The 15,701-nt window shown below is 44.3% G+C and overlaps 1 pseudogene; it reads right to left on the bottom strand.

Annotated features, from left to right (window-relative positions):
* Positions 1–239: 239 nt before the first annotated feature.
* LOC113931226 lies at positions 240–1,182 on the bottom strand (annotated as a pseudogene).
* Positions 1,183–15,701: the final 14,519 nt, after the last annotated feature.

Raw genomic sequence — 15,701 nt, 5'->3', positions numbered from 1 at the left:
CTTTGGTTCAATCTTACTACATATGTTTATAGAAAGAAAACTATCTGCAATTCTAGTATTCAATGCCCGTTGGAATCACCCTACACACATTGTATCTAGACCTACATATTCACAGATTTAAGAATAATATGAATGATTTACTATTGGAAAATGTCCCTCAGCCACCAAGTACAAGTGGTGTGAATTCAGTGCTAATGTGTGAACGCCTTCAGAACCATGAGGTGAAAGCCAGGAAATAATTTTTTTTTTTTTTAGTTTAATGTATTTTAATAGCAAACTTACAGGAACAGCACAGAAGACAGACAACATTAAAAACATGTACTTGCATGTAGGACAACTCAGTTAGAAAAGTACAGCGAATGGATGGATCTACTGTATGATAAAAATGCTACAAACACCATTTAGTTGCCGTCAATAAGAAATTTACTTGTTTTAAAAAAATCCAAATGCTGGCATTGTCCAGAAAAATTTAACAGGTTTATTTATAATTGTTATAAAGTTGAACTGCTGAAACGTGTTCACTGAAACATTTTGACTTGCATTAATGCTTTATGTCCCCGCATTTATATTAAAAATTCACACACAAACGACAATGGAAAACCTGCCAATACCTGATTTCTGTCCCCTATTTTTCCACTTGCAATCACATACTTAGGTACCTTTTGACCCCATGGAAAAAAAAATATCTAACGTTCAGAACTACCAATAACAGGAAGAAGAGAAATTTTTTTTTTTTTTAAAGAATGAAATGTTTTCCATCATAGCGGATTCTTAAGCACGTTCTCCACGTATGCGGCGCACTAGCTGGATGTCTTTTGGCATAATTGTGACACGTTTGGCATGGATAGCACACAGGTTGGTGTCTTCAAGGAGGCCCACCAGCTAGGCCTCGCTTGCCTCCTGCAAAGCACCAATAGGCGCACTCTGGAAGCGCAGATCTGTTTTGAAGTCCTGAGCAATTTCTCGCACCAGAAGCTGGAAAGGAGGTTCGCGGATCAGAAGTTCGGTGGACTTCTGATAACGTCTTATTTCACGGAGTGCCACAGTACCAGGCCTGTAACGATGATGTTCCTTCACCCCTCCAGTAGAGGGCGCACTCTTGCGAGCGGCTTTTGTAGCCAGGTGCTTCCTCGGTGCTTTAGCACCCGTCGATTTGCGGGCAGTCTGCTTTGTACGAGCCATGGTACAGAAACTCCCTTACTTACCCCCCTTCTCCTTGGGCTGGAGCTCGGCAAGCTAGAGGCAGCGCTGGCGTTGGCGAGCAACGGCCGCCAGGAAACAATTTGCTATGCAAGAATCTATTGTGGTTATGCTATCAGAGAATGAGGATTTTATAAATTAATTTGTCCTTTAACCTTTGCACTCAAATCCCTTCTGGGCCCCAAAGTAGTGTCCATCTCTGACATCGGCAGCTCTACAACCCAGAAACCTTCACGATTTTCAGACATGTTTTGTGGTTGTGATTGTTGTTGGATCGGGAAATAGGCCAAGAAATGAAGAAGTGTTTATGAATAGGGTTACTCATAAGAATAGCTGTTTAGAGTTATGGATCCTGAGTTACAGAAACATCCATGTATTCTTAGAGTCACTCGTTCATTCATTCATTTGACATTCGAGCTATGTCACAGCTCATGCCAGCTCGGGAGAGCCAGCTGGAAACATCTCTTCCCAACTGTGGGTTTGGGGACATCACAGTGGTAGCTGGAAATCAGCTGTGGTGGGACTATTTACACCATGCACGCTCTCTCTCTAAAATCAATCAATCAATCAATCAATCTTTAAAAAAAATTTTTTTTTCAAGAATTTTAAAGTGGTGGTAGTGGAACATTAAAACTAGTGCTGGGCCTTTTTGAGTGCAAGGACCTATGTGAGCCCTGAACTTCATCAATGGCTTTTAAAGTTTTGGTTCATGCCCACACCCTCCCAAGAGATTCTGGTCCCTATGAGTCTGTTTGTTTGGGTTAGGATATAAGTAAAGCTTTCCAGCCCTTGCTGACACCTCCTGTCTCAGCAGAGCCATTACTGACATGGGTGATGCAGGGGCAGGTTACTGGAAAGATCCAGAAGTTTGTCCCGGGGCTCAGGAGGGCAGAGGTGCATCCAGTGCTTCTACAGAGCCAAACAACCTCAGATCACCTACAGGAAGAAGGATTGAATTAGGAAAAGATGTTTCCTGACCTCCCACATGAAAAGGGAGGTAGCTTGGCTTAGTGGAACAGATGGGGTTCTTGCAAGCAGTTTCCAAGTTCTTGGTCTTTGACTTGCGAAAAGTCACCTTAACCTCTCTATGCCTTGGTGTCTTCATTTACAAAATGTTGAGCCTTGCAGGTGCTCAACAAATATCTATCCCTGCATTTGCATAAAAGAGATTGGCCATCATTTGGTTATCAGTTTAGCTTTTGCTTTGTTTAATGTCTGCTATTAACAATTTCTCCCCAGACAAATTTCAGGACCTCCCAAGAATCCACAGGGTTCAAACAGGATTGTCAAAACAGAGCCCTCTTGGCCCTTCAGGGTACATGAGAAATGGCTCAAGGGGGGTCTGCTGTGTGTCTCACCTTCCGGTCCCCTTGGCTCAGGCGCTTTACATGGTATTGTTTGGATGAGATTCCTGAGCTCCTCTAGGGAGATATCCGGGAGTATGCCCAAGGTCCCTGAGTCTTACCATACCATTATCATCTCAGCAAGTTTCTGGGACGGGGGTAGAATTTGATGCTAAGGAAAATAACTTTTCTCTGCAGAAGGAGAGACATGATGAGAGCGGTCTTCAAATACCTGAAGAGCCATCTTGTGGAAGAAAGTACAAACTTGAACTTTTTGAGTCCAGAGGAAAGAATCAAGAGCTATAGGCAGAAAGTCTCATAGATGTGGGTGGGTCCCAGCTGAATTTAAGAAAGACGGTGCTAATGGCAAAAGTGGTTCAACAAAGAAAAGGGCCGCTCAAGTAGTAGTAAACTCTTTGGGCAGGTGGCATTCAAGCAGAAGCCTTGTGTCTGTCTATTAAAATGCTGCTAAAAAGTTTATTGGCCAGAGGGACAACTGGGGTAGATGGTTTCCTTCCAGATCCTTCTAATACCATAGGAATCTATATGAATGCAAGGGACACAATCACATTTAAGCAGGCTCACTTTACAAAAAAAAAAAAAAAAAATCTAGGGGCACCTGGCTCAGTTGGTGAAGCGTGCAACTCTTGATCACAGGACTCATGAGTTTGGTCCCCACATTGGGTGTAAAGATTACTTAAATAGATAAATCAATAAATAAATCAATAAATCTTTTAGAAAATCTGCTGTGATAGCATGCCTTTGGGGGGGGTTATGTGGTTATCTTTCTGTCAGCAAGCTAAAAACATCTTGCACACCTCTTTTCTATCATCTGACATTGTAGTCAAGGCATGATTCTTTGATCTGATGATGAAACAAAGGCCCCCAAAACTTGTGACTTCCCAGAGGTCATCCTGAATGTGTAGAGGAATTTGAAGCAGAACATAGATTTCCTGACTCAGAGCCCAACTCCAGTGACAGCCCACACAATGCAAACCATGCTCCATTGCTCCGGGATAGAGGAGGCTCACTTGACCAATTTGCAAATCCTCTCACTGTGTTGAGATGAGTAGAAAACAGAATGTGAACTTTGCAAGTTCAAAGTCTATTTCCTACTGGGAAAATGAGACATCTGGTTCGTAGTTAAAGAAGATGGATCCTAAGGGATCTTTGACAATGGGCTGCTTTTCTAAATCTGCCTTTTAGTAATTTAAACATACGTGCATCTGAAACATATGGATGAAATGTACAAAAAGCTAGGGATGCTGTTGGATTGGCAAACAATGAGAGACTCTTAGAATAATGAGGTAGCAGGGATTTCCAAGGGACTGATAGTCTATTCTGTCTTCTCCTTTGCCTAGAAATTTTGCTTCCATCAAGCAAGAAGTATGTGGTAAGGGTCTACAGATTTTCAGCACCTGTTGTGTTGGGTGGTAGTTAAAAAACAGGCCAGAGAAGAGTAGGTTCTCAGCGAAGATAGTCATATGATTCTGAAGAAGAAAATATCCTATGTTTTGGTGACATGCAACTGTGAGGAGCAGCAATGGGCCAAAGCATTCAATGTGAACTCCACTGTCTCCCGGGAGATGGAGCAAACTTCCATTGTGCACACTGAGTGTTACACTGTAGAGTTGGGGTGGGAAGGGCGAGCGTGAGAAATGCAAAAAACATATGGACAGGAGGAACTGGCCATTAATTGGCCTGCCATTAATTGAATTCGGTTGGATCATCCATTTTTGCATTAAAGCTACCTGAAGCAAAGATGCTCCTGCATTGGAGGCCTCCAAAGTTCACGTTCAGTCTGAGTGTCTACACATGCATGTACGTGTGTGTGTATGTGTTTATGTTTTGGTTGTTCACTTGGCAGTGAATGTTTAAAAACACAGGCCTTTACCAACCACGAGTTGTAGGTTCTGTAGCCAGACTGTCAGACTTGGAAAGAGGCTCGGGAAGACCCGAGTCCAGGATGCCTCTGATGGCCCTGGCTGAGCAGAAGCAGGCATGGGAGAAATCAGATACTTTCTCCAACATTTCAAGGGGCGGGGGCAGAAAGCAGACTGGCTTCGAGAACCCAAAAGGAATAAAAGGAGTTCCAGTAAGAAAGTTTGACTAGAAATGTAAGGAGCTATAGCCTTTTCTTTTTCTTTTTTTCAAGATTTTATTTTTAAGTCATCTCTACACCCAACATGGGGCTTGAACTCACAGCCCCAAGATCAAGAGTTGCACACTCTATTGACTGAGCCAGCCAGGCACCCCAGAGGTATAGCTTCTTCTGAAAAACAATCAACCAATGGGAAATTATGGAACACAGGTTTTAAAAGACACTGATAAAATGTAAATCTGATGTACAACTGTACCTTTTAATTCAAAGAATAAACACAGATCACTGGCTAAGTATACATTTTGCTTACATCTCTCTAACAGGAAACAGAAAAGAAATTAAAGAGCTTTAAGACTTTAAGTGTTTGGGGGCAATTAGAGTCTGTTTTTTAAGTCTGAAATTATTTCAAAATAAAAAGAAGTTAAAGAATGCTATAAATGTTCACCAAAGTACGTGAATGGGAAAGCCCGTAGCAACACTATTCGTAACAGCCCCAAACTGAGAACAACCCAAATGTTCATCAAAGATAAAATGGATAAATGAAAAGTCATATGTGAATAACGTAAAATGCTACACAACAGTGAAAGAGAACACACTACAGCTATACAAAACAACATGAATGGATTTCACAGACATACCATTGAGTGAAAGAAACCAGCAAAGATACATATCATACCATTGCGTCTATATGAGGTTCAAAAAGAGGCAGAACTAATTTACATTCACATTACAAACACAGAGGTCAGAACGGTGGTTACCTGTGGGCAGGGGATGTTGACCAGCAAGGGACCTGTGATTTGCGGGAGCTGTAACAATTTGAGCGCTTGACTGAATGTTAACCACACCTCAATGAACACCAAGGTAAACTTTAAAAAAAAAGAAAAGGAACAAAAGGCATGGCATTTGATAGCCCACTCTCTGGCTCTACTTCCTGGATTTGCCATTCCTCAGATCCATCATCTCCTGCTGGATCCTCTTCTCTGCTCGTGGTTTTAGCCCAGAGAGCGTTTCTTTATCCCACTGCATTGGAGTGGGCTACCTGCCTGTATGTCTGTTTCACCAAGTTGGAAGTTTCTGGGGGAGAGGGAGCACATTGGAATCATCTTATTGCCACTCCGTGGTAGGCACCTGGTCCCACACTTTAGAAGCCTCACTCCGGCCCTCCTTAGGCTGCACCCCTCCCAGAATCAGGACTGGACCAAAGCAACATGCCCAACCAGAGTTCATGCCCTTCCCTTCTAGTCCATACCATAGATACCCAGGGACCGGGAATTTCCTACCTAAATAAATGGCCTTGTGCTTGCTTCTAGGGTCTGTGCGGGTCTCTGTCCCCAGTCCATCCTTGTAAGGGTGGAACAAACCACCAGTGTGCCAAACCCTTGCACAGGAGGGCCAGGGAGTCCATCCACATGCTTGAGGCCCCTCGCAGGATGGGACGGAGAAGGGGTGAAAGAGAAGGGGGTCAGCAGGTCAGGCTGGGGACTGGGAGCCTACAGCTGACCCATCTGTGCTGTCCTGTTCAGACTGGAATGCTACAGAATCCAAGAATTTTAAACTTGAACCTGAGCTTCCACATCGTGATGAAGATAGCCTGTATTTGCTTGAGGTAGGAAGACAGAACACATTCTATTAAACAGTGTTAGCTTAATTTATAACTTGTAAATCTTTAGACATATGGTATGCGGGACTCCCTTTGTACATTTGTCCTGGGCCCCACATATGTTGGGGGCAGGCTTGGCTGACATCTAGTAGCAACGCAGTACATAATTAGCTGAATGACTATCATGGGCTGCGCTGTTTTCATTTCAGATTTCCATTTCTATCACCGAGTCTAAATGTGATTACGTTAGGAAGTCCTATCCATTTGTTCCAAAGCAATTCATGCCACTAATATGGCCTACCAAAGATGGCTTAAAGTTTTGGTTCCTCAGTCCAATCCGCATATCGTCATCCCACCCCAAGACACAATACATAATCCGTGATATTGCTGTATTTTCTGTCTATCGCCTTCAGGGATCATTCTAGCCTAGACCTGGGTTCCTCCTCCCTACTTAATGAGCCTTTATGAAATGAATTAGCACATGTAAAGTCTTCGGGAGTTTTTTCTTTTACTTGCATCCAAAGGCTTTAGACAGATGGTTTCTGACTACAGATCTTTCAGCCTTCTGCACCAGGCAGGCCCTCCTGGGCTCCTCCTTGCTACTTCTAGGCGCGGGGCATGTGGGGGAGGCTTGCATTTTAAAGAGGTTTTAGCCGCTGCAGTGAGAAGCATACACGGGCAGAGAGGAGAAGGGGAGACATTTCCATAGAGGACCAGCAGTGTGTACAGGTGCCCCAGCAGAATGAGCAGGTACCGGGTGAAGAGCGAGAAGCAGAAGAGTCCAATTAAGACAACAGGTCCATGAGGGCATCTGACTGGTTCACAGACATGGCCCCAGGACCTAGCCCATGCCAGGATATAGTAGGTGCACAATAAATATGTATGGGAAAAATTACTGAACGAGCCGGTGAGGTGGGGAGTGCAGTTGTGAAAGGGACAGGCTGAGGTGTCTGCACTTGGTCCCAGAGGCAACGGGAAGCCACTGAAAGTTCTTGAAGAGAAGAGTGACTTGGTACATGAAGTGGTTTTAGGAAGATGTAGCTGACATAAAGGAAAGACTAGTTAAGAGGAGAACGTGAAGAGGGAGGAGAGATCTGCAGGGAAGGTTTTGATCATTCACTCTGCTTTGCCCAGTGTCATGTATCATCCACAGGCTTTTCATCGAGTGAAATCTCAACGTTGGAAGAAAAAGTGTGATTGTGAGTCTTCGTTCAGTTTTCCATGTGCCGGATTTTGCGTGAGCTCCCCATTGTAGTGTGTGGATCTGGAGACAAGTGCCATATGCCACATAAGAGGATTTTCATGATGGAGTGAGACATAAGCCTTAATGCTATGGGTGCCAGGGGCTGCCCATCAAAGTCACCAAATGTTACACAGAAAGGCAGTTATGTCTCATTGCAAGGGACCTTTTCTCCCCTGCGATCTGAATCACCAAATGCACTAGAGAGCCCAGTGTCTTTTGTATCAACCACTGGATTTCTGAAGAAGCAATATTCCCATAGGACCAACTGGCAAACACACAACAAATTCCAGTAGGAGTATTACATGAATGCCTTCAATTGTCAAGAGCTCCCCGCCCAATTTACCCAAGCTAATGGAATTGGCACCAGCTCCAGTGTTTGCACTGACACATGCATACTGTTCCATCAAATGAAGGAGATACAAACAGATGTGCATTCTGGCCGCTCAGTGAAACCTGCACGTGGTCTAGCATAGAGACAATCACAGCAGGATGGCCTCCAGATCTGGGGCTCAGGTTCTTAATAAGAGCAGCTACCTTGGAGAGCCTGGGTGGCTCAGTCAGTTAAGCATCTGCCTTCGGCTCAAGTCATGATCTCAGGGTCCTGGGATCGAGCCCCGTGTGGGGCTCCCTGCTCAGCCAGCAGTCTGCTTCTCCCTCTCCCTCTGCTGCTCCCCCCCCGCTCGTGCTTGCTCTCTCTCTCTCAAATAAATAAATAAAATATTTTATAAAATAAAATAAAATAAAATAAAGAGGAGCTACTTTTTACTAAGGACTTACTATATGCCAGGCCCAGGAGACTTTTCAAATCTTCTCTGATTCCATCTTCATAGCCACTTTATGAAGCAGGGGCTTCATCATACAATTCTGCAGAAAAGGGAATAAAGCTCTTACATAAATTAGGAATATCAAGTCAGGACTCAGAACCCCAATCTAACCAGCCACCAGAAGAACTGCTGCTTATTCGTTATAAGAACTTGGGCAGGGGCCCCTGGTTGGCTCAGTCAGTTAAGTGTCCAACTTTTGGTTTTGACTCAGGTCAAGATCTTGGGGTCATGGGATCCAGCCCCGCATCAGAGTCTGCTTGAAATTCTCTCCCTCTACCCCTTCCCCTACTCCCACTCCCCTCTTTCTCTCACTCTCTGAAATAAATAAATAAATCTTAAAAAAAAAAAAAAAGAAAGAAAAGAACTTGGGCAATGGGACACCTGGCTGGCTCAGTTGGAAGAGCATGCAACTCTTGATCTCAGGGTCATGAGTTTGAGCCCCACGTTGGGCGTAGAGGTTACTAAAACAAACTTAAAAAAAATAACTTGGGAAGTCATCTAGCCTCCCGAGCCTCAGTTTCCCCACCTACAAAAAGAGGATATGAATGGTATCTACTTTCCAGAGTTGCTGGAAAGATCAGATTAGCAGATAGCCTGGTGCCATGTAAGCAATTCAATAAATGGTAGCTGTTATATTAATATGTTATTAATATGACCAAACTCTCCACCACTAGGCTCTATGGCTTCTACCTTCAGGAGTCCTTGATAGATTCTGGCTCCCTCGCCCAGCTTGAGTAGCTAAAATCCAATGCACACAAATACTAACAGCACTAATACAGATGAGTTCCCTTCCCCCCATCTCTGGAATTCATTACCATAGGCACCATCTTGAGAGAACTTGGATTAAAGTATCTTCTAGGGAAAAGAATAGGAAGGAAACTGAAGGAATGGTATGAGTTAACATAAGAACAAAAGTAAGAATCTGGTCCATTCTCAGTATGCTCTTGTAATTAAAAGCAAAGATCCAGCCTTGTCCAAGAGACTAGAGTGCAGTGTTCCTTGTGGAAAAGCAGCCAGAGCTGAGCTGACCAGACCCTGCACCCACCCAGCTTGGAAGCCTGTGAGAGAAACAACTTCCTCAAGCCAACAAAAGCCATTTGACCTAGGTATTTCTGGGTCTTGGTAGATATTTTTCTGCTCAGATGTGAAAAACATGCCCTAGTCACCTCTGCCTTCAAAGCCTAGTCAAGCTGGAAAAGGCCATCCATCTTCCTGTAATCATTTGGAGCCATTTGCAAAAACTAGAAGCAAATTAGGACTGAGGTCAATTGTTACCTTAGGCCCAGGTTCTTGGGGAATTGGCGATACGATTATCTTGCTGGTTAGAGTTCACTTATTACATGGAATGCATAAACCGTTAAGATTGTAGAGAATGAAGGTGTTAGAAAAGTTATGACAGCTCTAGACCATGGATCATAATGGCAGACAAGGTGGCGCTGTCTAGCATGACTGATTTAGCATACATTTTTCTCAGGAGTGATCATCTCAAAGCGTTGGCATTTTGCTCTCTTGTTCCTTCTCTCTTCTCTGCCTTTGCATATATTTCAAGGCCCAACCTGAGCCTCTCTACTTCCAAGAAGCTTCTCTTGACCAACTGCTGGAGTCTTCATTATCTGAACAACTTAGCTAGAATATATCATCATTCGCTGCATTGCACTGTTTCTGCTACAATTGTCTAGGGCTAATATTATCACTAATCACTATTTCATTAGCTGTTCAGATATGTATGTCTTCTCACCCCATTTAGTCCTTGAAGACTGGGATTGCATAGTTCTAAAACGTTATGATTTATCCCACATGTTTCCAAAAAGGCTTCGAGATTGATGGGCCTCTTGTCTTAGAATTATTTGTGTCTTTCACAGAATTTAACACAGTTATACCTAAAGAAAGTAAGTCATAAATGCTTGTTGAGTGGAGGAATGAATAAAGGGATGAGTCCTTGGCCCATAAAAATCCAATACATTCATGTGGGTCCTTAGCCTTATAGTGAGAACCAAAGTAAGTCTTCCCCTACTTCCCTGGGTACCCGGGACCAACTGCACACAACAAAGGCAGGCATAACCACAAGGTCCGTGGCACAAGAAAGAAGCAGCATGCCAGGGACTGGAGAATCCACAAAGAATCATCAGACTTCACACTTAGCCTTCCCTAGAACTTCCAGTATTCAAGACTTTGAAATAAACATACAGATATTGACAGCCATGCGTCCCTTTAAGCAAACATTGGGTTTATACAACTCGTAAGGTCTCCTTATTGTTCCTCAAACACTTGGAGCATGCTCCAGCCTCAGGGGCTTTGCACCCCTTCTTCCCTCTGCCCAGAAAGCTCTTTCATCAAATATCCCCATGACTCATTCTTACTGTCTCATGCTTTCCAGTCTCAGCTCAGATGACACTTCCTGCTCGAGTTCTGCCTTAGTGCTTGCTGCCACTTGACTTAATGTATATTTCTTCATTTGTTTATGGATTGTCTCCCTCTCTTTTAGAATGTAAACTCCATGTGGGTGGAGGGTGGTGCTTTGTCTTACTCACCATGCTCCCAGCAATCACTACAATCCCTGGCAGGCTGTAGGCACTCAATAAATCTTTGTAGAATGAATGAAGGTGGTGAAAACTTAGCTAGAAGAAGTGTGGACCCTTGGAGTCCTCAAAACTGCTCCCTAACTGCATGTACAGGATTGGAGATTCTTTTCCTAATTCCCATTCATAGAGTAATGCCAACTTTTATTCACGCATTCATCTCGTATTGTAAAAATTCAACAGTGAAAGCTATACTATAGTGAGTTAATGTGTTAAGACTTTACTATGTTCCAGGCGTGATGCTTAGAATTTTATACATGGCATTTTATTGAATCCCTACAACAACCCTGTAAGGGAGTACGTTTCATAGCCCCATTTTACAAAGAAGGAAACTGAGACTCAAGGAGGTTAAGCAATTTACCCAAGACCTCATTGCTAGGAAGTCATGGTTTGACTGCTCTTATCATGTACTGGAAGTGGAATGGGGGAAGGACGTTGTCCGGTCATTGAAGACCAGCTACACAGAATGGGCAACTGTGTGACTGAGCATGGGCGGTCAGGAGAGTATTCATAGAACAGGGAGGTTGGGTGTGGGGTGAGAGAGGCCCAAGGGGTGGGATCATAAGAACTAGGAAATGGTCGGACTAGACTTTGAACCCATGGCCCTCTAGCACCAACGTCCATACTTTAGGCCACTATACTAAAACTAATCACACCTTTTGTGTGGGTGCCTCTTCCTGGAACGTCCTTTTCTTCCAATGCCCACCCTTCAGCCTCCTGCACGAAGCCCCCTTGGTCTTCTCTTCCCACGGCCACAGGCAATAGAGCTTCTCCTGCCGCTATGGGGTGGGGAATATGGGAAAACATGAGAGTCAGGGTGCAGGGGAGTGCTGGGGGCTCTGGGATCAGTTGGCACTGGGCGGAAAGGCCCCAAAAGGCTCATACTTGGAAGTTTGCACTTGTGTTGAGGTTGTAGAAATTCTGGAAAGTTCAGGGCAAACAACAAAGTAACCTAGGCATATGCTCTCTGAAGCCTTCCCTAATTGCATGCTTCCCCACCGCCAACAGAAGTGACCAACAGAGGCATTACTATAGAAGGGGGGACCGGGGAGGGCACACCATCCTTAAGTGGCAGCGGCAGAATTGGAGCCCTAGTCTAACTGCAAATCCATGTTCCTTTCCATGTAACAGTTTGCTTATTAACCTGACATCAAAGGCTGTACGCTCTGATTCCATATCAGCAGAGTCTGTGGAATGAGCAGTAAAGTACACAGAATGGCCACCTACGCATTCACTTAATCAGAGGAGCATCCTTGGCCTTAATAAACATCAGCCCCAGGGCACCTGGGTAGCTCAGTCGGTTGGGCTTCCAACTCTTGATTTTGGCTCAGGTCATGACCTCGGGGTCCTGAGATGGAGCCCCGCCTCAGGCTCCATGCTCAGCACAGAGTCTGCTTGGGATTCTCTCCCTCTCCCTCTGCCCCTTCCCCCCACTCACGCTTGCTCTCTTTCTCTCAAATAAATTTTTTTGAAAAAAGAGTTTAATAATCAGCCCCACCATAGTCCTGATTGCCTTCATTATTATCCTGCTGACAATCCTTGAATTCGTTGTAGCCTTAATTCAAGCCTATGTGTTCACCCTACTAATGAGCCTTTATCTGCAGGATAATACCTAATGACTCACCAAACCCGCACCCACCACATACTAACCTCTAGTCCCTGCCACTCACAGGTGCCCTCTCGGCCCTCCTTATAATATCCAGTTTAGTAATAGGATTCCACCTTAGTTCAACCTGCCTTTTATCCTCAGGCCTAGCAACTAATGTTTTAACTATGTATCAGTGATGATGAGACATGATTTGAGAAAATACATTCCAATTGGTGTGTGAATGTATTTTCACACACCAATTGTCTCAAAGGGGCTCTGATATGGAATAATCCTCTTTATCATTTCCAAAATCTTTTTTACCGGCTTTTTCTGGGCTTTCTACCATTCATGTCTAGCCCCAACACTTGAACTAGGTGGTTGCTGACCGCCCACTGGCATTAATCCTCTAAATCCTAACACCTATCGAACTGAGCATAGGCAACCAGGAGATCCACTTGGGATCTCTTGCTTATGCTGAGGCTTTCTCCCACTCCATCCTTTGCCCTGACTTTATAGTAACTCAGTGGCTGGCAATGCTCAGACTTTTCTCCTAGAGGTCAGCAAAACATAAGGTTGGGCAAGAAAACAATGCTGCTGGAGCTGTGCAGGTAGGAGGTGCTTGGGACAGAGCTGGATACAGCTGAGGAGGCTTATTCAGGAATCCCTGGTCTGGATGCCTTTCCCTAGGTCCAGGTTAAGCCTATCCTATCTTTTGCGGGGGGGGGGGGGGGAGGGTGCTGTCAGCAGATCCTTCTGTTAAGCTTCAAAATAAAACACCCAGTTATCTTACCAGCAAAATGGGTTTATTGGGGGGAATCGAGGGATCCCAATTTGGAACATGCAAGCTAGGGCAAACCATAGGCAAGTCCAGAGAACCAGGGAGAGGGACATTACTTCATAGAGAAAAAAGTAGGGAGGGTCTGCTTTGAGTGAAAATCTATTGGAGGAAAGTGGGGAGTTCAGGATGGTGATGGTGTCTCATTGGTTAGGCTGTCACTGGACTAGGAGAAAATTTTCCTGCCTCCTGCTGGGGTAGTAAAGTGAACTTCTTCCTGCCCAGGAATGTGAAGTAAGCTGTGACCGGAAGTTCCCCCGTGAGAGCGCCCCTTCGGGGCTTCCCAACTCCATTCTAAATAAGGTTTGCCTTTATTAATTTTCACACACTGTACCCAGGCTTTGCAAGAGATTGGCTTCTTAACGCCAAGTCTGGGTTCCCTTTCCAGCACCTACTAAAGCCAGGCCTCTTCCTCAATTTGTGCTCTGTCCCCCTTTACCCTCTACTCTGTGCCTAAGTACCCCTTTGATCTATTGTCTTGTTTCTTCTGGAGGTGACAAGGTGAAGTGTCTGAATTTATCAGCCTGATCACCCCACATACCATAACCTCCCACGTAGGCACTGGCAGAAGAGGGAGCCGTATGAGAGAGGACCATTATGACATTAAACAATTTAAAAAGCATGGGAAACACGCAAGCTCCAGGGCAGAATGTTTTTTAAGTAAATTCAACACATAACAGGGGCGCCTGGGTGGCTCAGTCCTTAAGCATCTGCCTTCGGCTCAGGTCAGGATCCCAGGGTCCTGGGATCGAGCTCCCTGCTCCACGGGAAGCCTGCTTCTCCCTCTCCCACTCCCCCTGCTTGTGTTCCCTCTCTCGCTGTCTTGCTCTCCGTCAAAAAAAAAATGAAAAAAAAATTCTACACGCAGCAAACGTGGGGCTCGAACTCACCACCCTGAAATCAAGTATCTCATGCTCTGCTGACTGAGCCAGCCAGGTGCTCCCAGGGTAGAATCCTTTAGCCGGGGTTCTCAACATGTGGTCCATGGATCACCAGACTCTGAATCACCTAAGGAACTTCTTAAGAATACAGCATCTCAGGCCCCAAAGCCAAACCTACTGAATCTGCATTTTGGCAATTTCCCAGGTGATTCCAGTATGCACTAAAGTTAGAGACCCAGTGCCCCTATCAGCCTTTAACTGGTTCAAGCAGTGGTTTTCAACCTTAGATGCATATCAGAATCACCTGAGGAACTCAGAAAAATACTGGCTCCTGGGTCTCACCCCCAGCAATTGTAATTCAATTGGTCCGGGGTTAGGTCTGGACATTTCAGGAGTTTTAAAAGCTTCCCAGGTGTGCGGCCAGAGTTGAGAACCATTGGCTTAGAACAAACCCACCCAGCCCCCCTAGAAAAGAGCTACTCTATTCAAATTGTATATGTGTGTGTGTGTGTGTGTGTGTGTGTGTGTGTGTGTGTGTGTGTATTTATTTATTTATTTATTTTAAAGATTTTATTTATTTGACAGAGAGCACAAGCAGAGGGAGAGGGAGGGAGAAGCAGGCTCCCTGCTGAGCAAGGAGCCCAATGCGGGACTCGATCCCAGGACCCTGGGATCATGACCCGGGCTGAAGGCAGCCGCTTAACTGACCCAGGCGTCCCTGTGTGTGCGTATTTAAATATGTATATATACATATTATTTGTATATACATATTATAGAAATAATATTTAATATTATACTTAATATATAACACGAATAACACTTAACATAAAATACTTATAATTATCTATTAAAATATATATTAAAAATAAAATATATATGAAATTTAATTAATTATCAACATAAATATATTTCAAACATGTTATACTCTACTGAGCCTGATGCATAAAGTGACATTTCTGAGCAGAGTTGGAATTCTGTTGGGGGTGACACAGGCTCCGATGGACCACCGCGACATCCCTGGCACAGATAACCCTACCACTGTGGTATTTGGCTTGGGTATCATCCAAGCTTCATCCTCTCTGTTGGGTTCATTTCAGGCTTTCTTAAGATCTGGTGATCAGTATGAAGGTGAAGATCCAAAGAGCTTTTTTTTTTTTTTTCCTATTCCCTGCCCCGCCTCCGAAGAAACAAGATTTGCCGGAAGTAGCTCTCAAGTTCACAGCTTCAAGCCTCATAAAAGGCTTCGGGTCCGTTTATGTGTCTTAGCTGTGACTGATGACTAGCCATCCATCCTCCTGTGACTTGAGTTGCTGCTTGTTGTCATAGTAGGTAAGCAATTGTATAAATCACCTTTCATCCAAGTCACAAAATGTGTTTGCCAAAATGATTTCTTCTAGAATTGTAAAAGTGGAAATAGAGTGCACAGAGAGAAATTGAGTTTGCTCCAAGGGGCTATGAATGCACCATTAAGGAAGCCTCGAAAAGAGATTAGCAATCCATCTGGTGT

The sequence above is a fragment of the Zalophus californianus genome, chromosome X (assembly GCF_009762305.2).
Source record: "Zalophus californianus isolate mZalCal1 chromosome X, mZalCal1.pri.v2, whole genome shotgun sequence".
Lineage (NCBI taxonomy): Eukaryota > Metazoa > Chordata > Mammalia > Carnivora > Otariidae > Zalophus > Zalophus californianus.
Note: the sequence above shows the minus strand (reverse complement) of the source record. Positions and strands in the feature narration are given on the sequence as shown.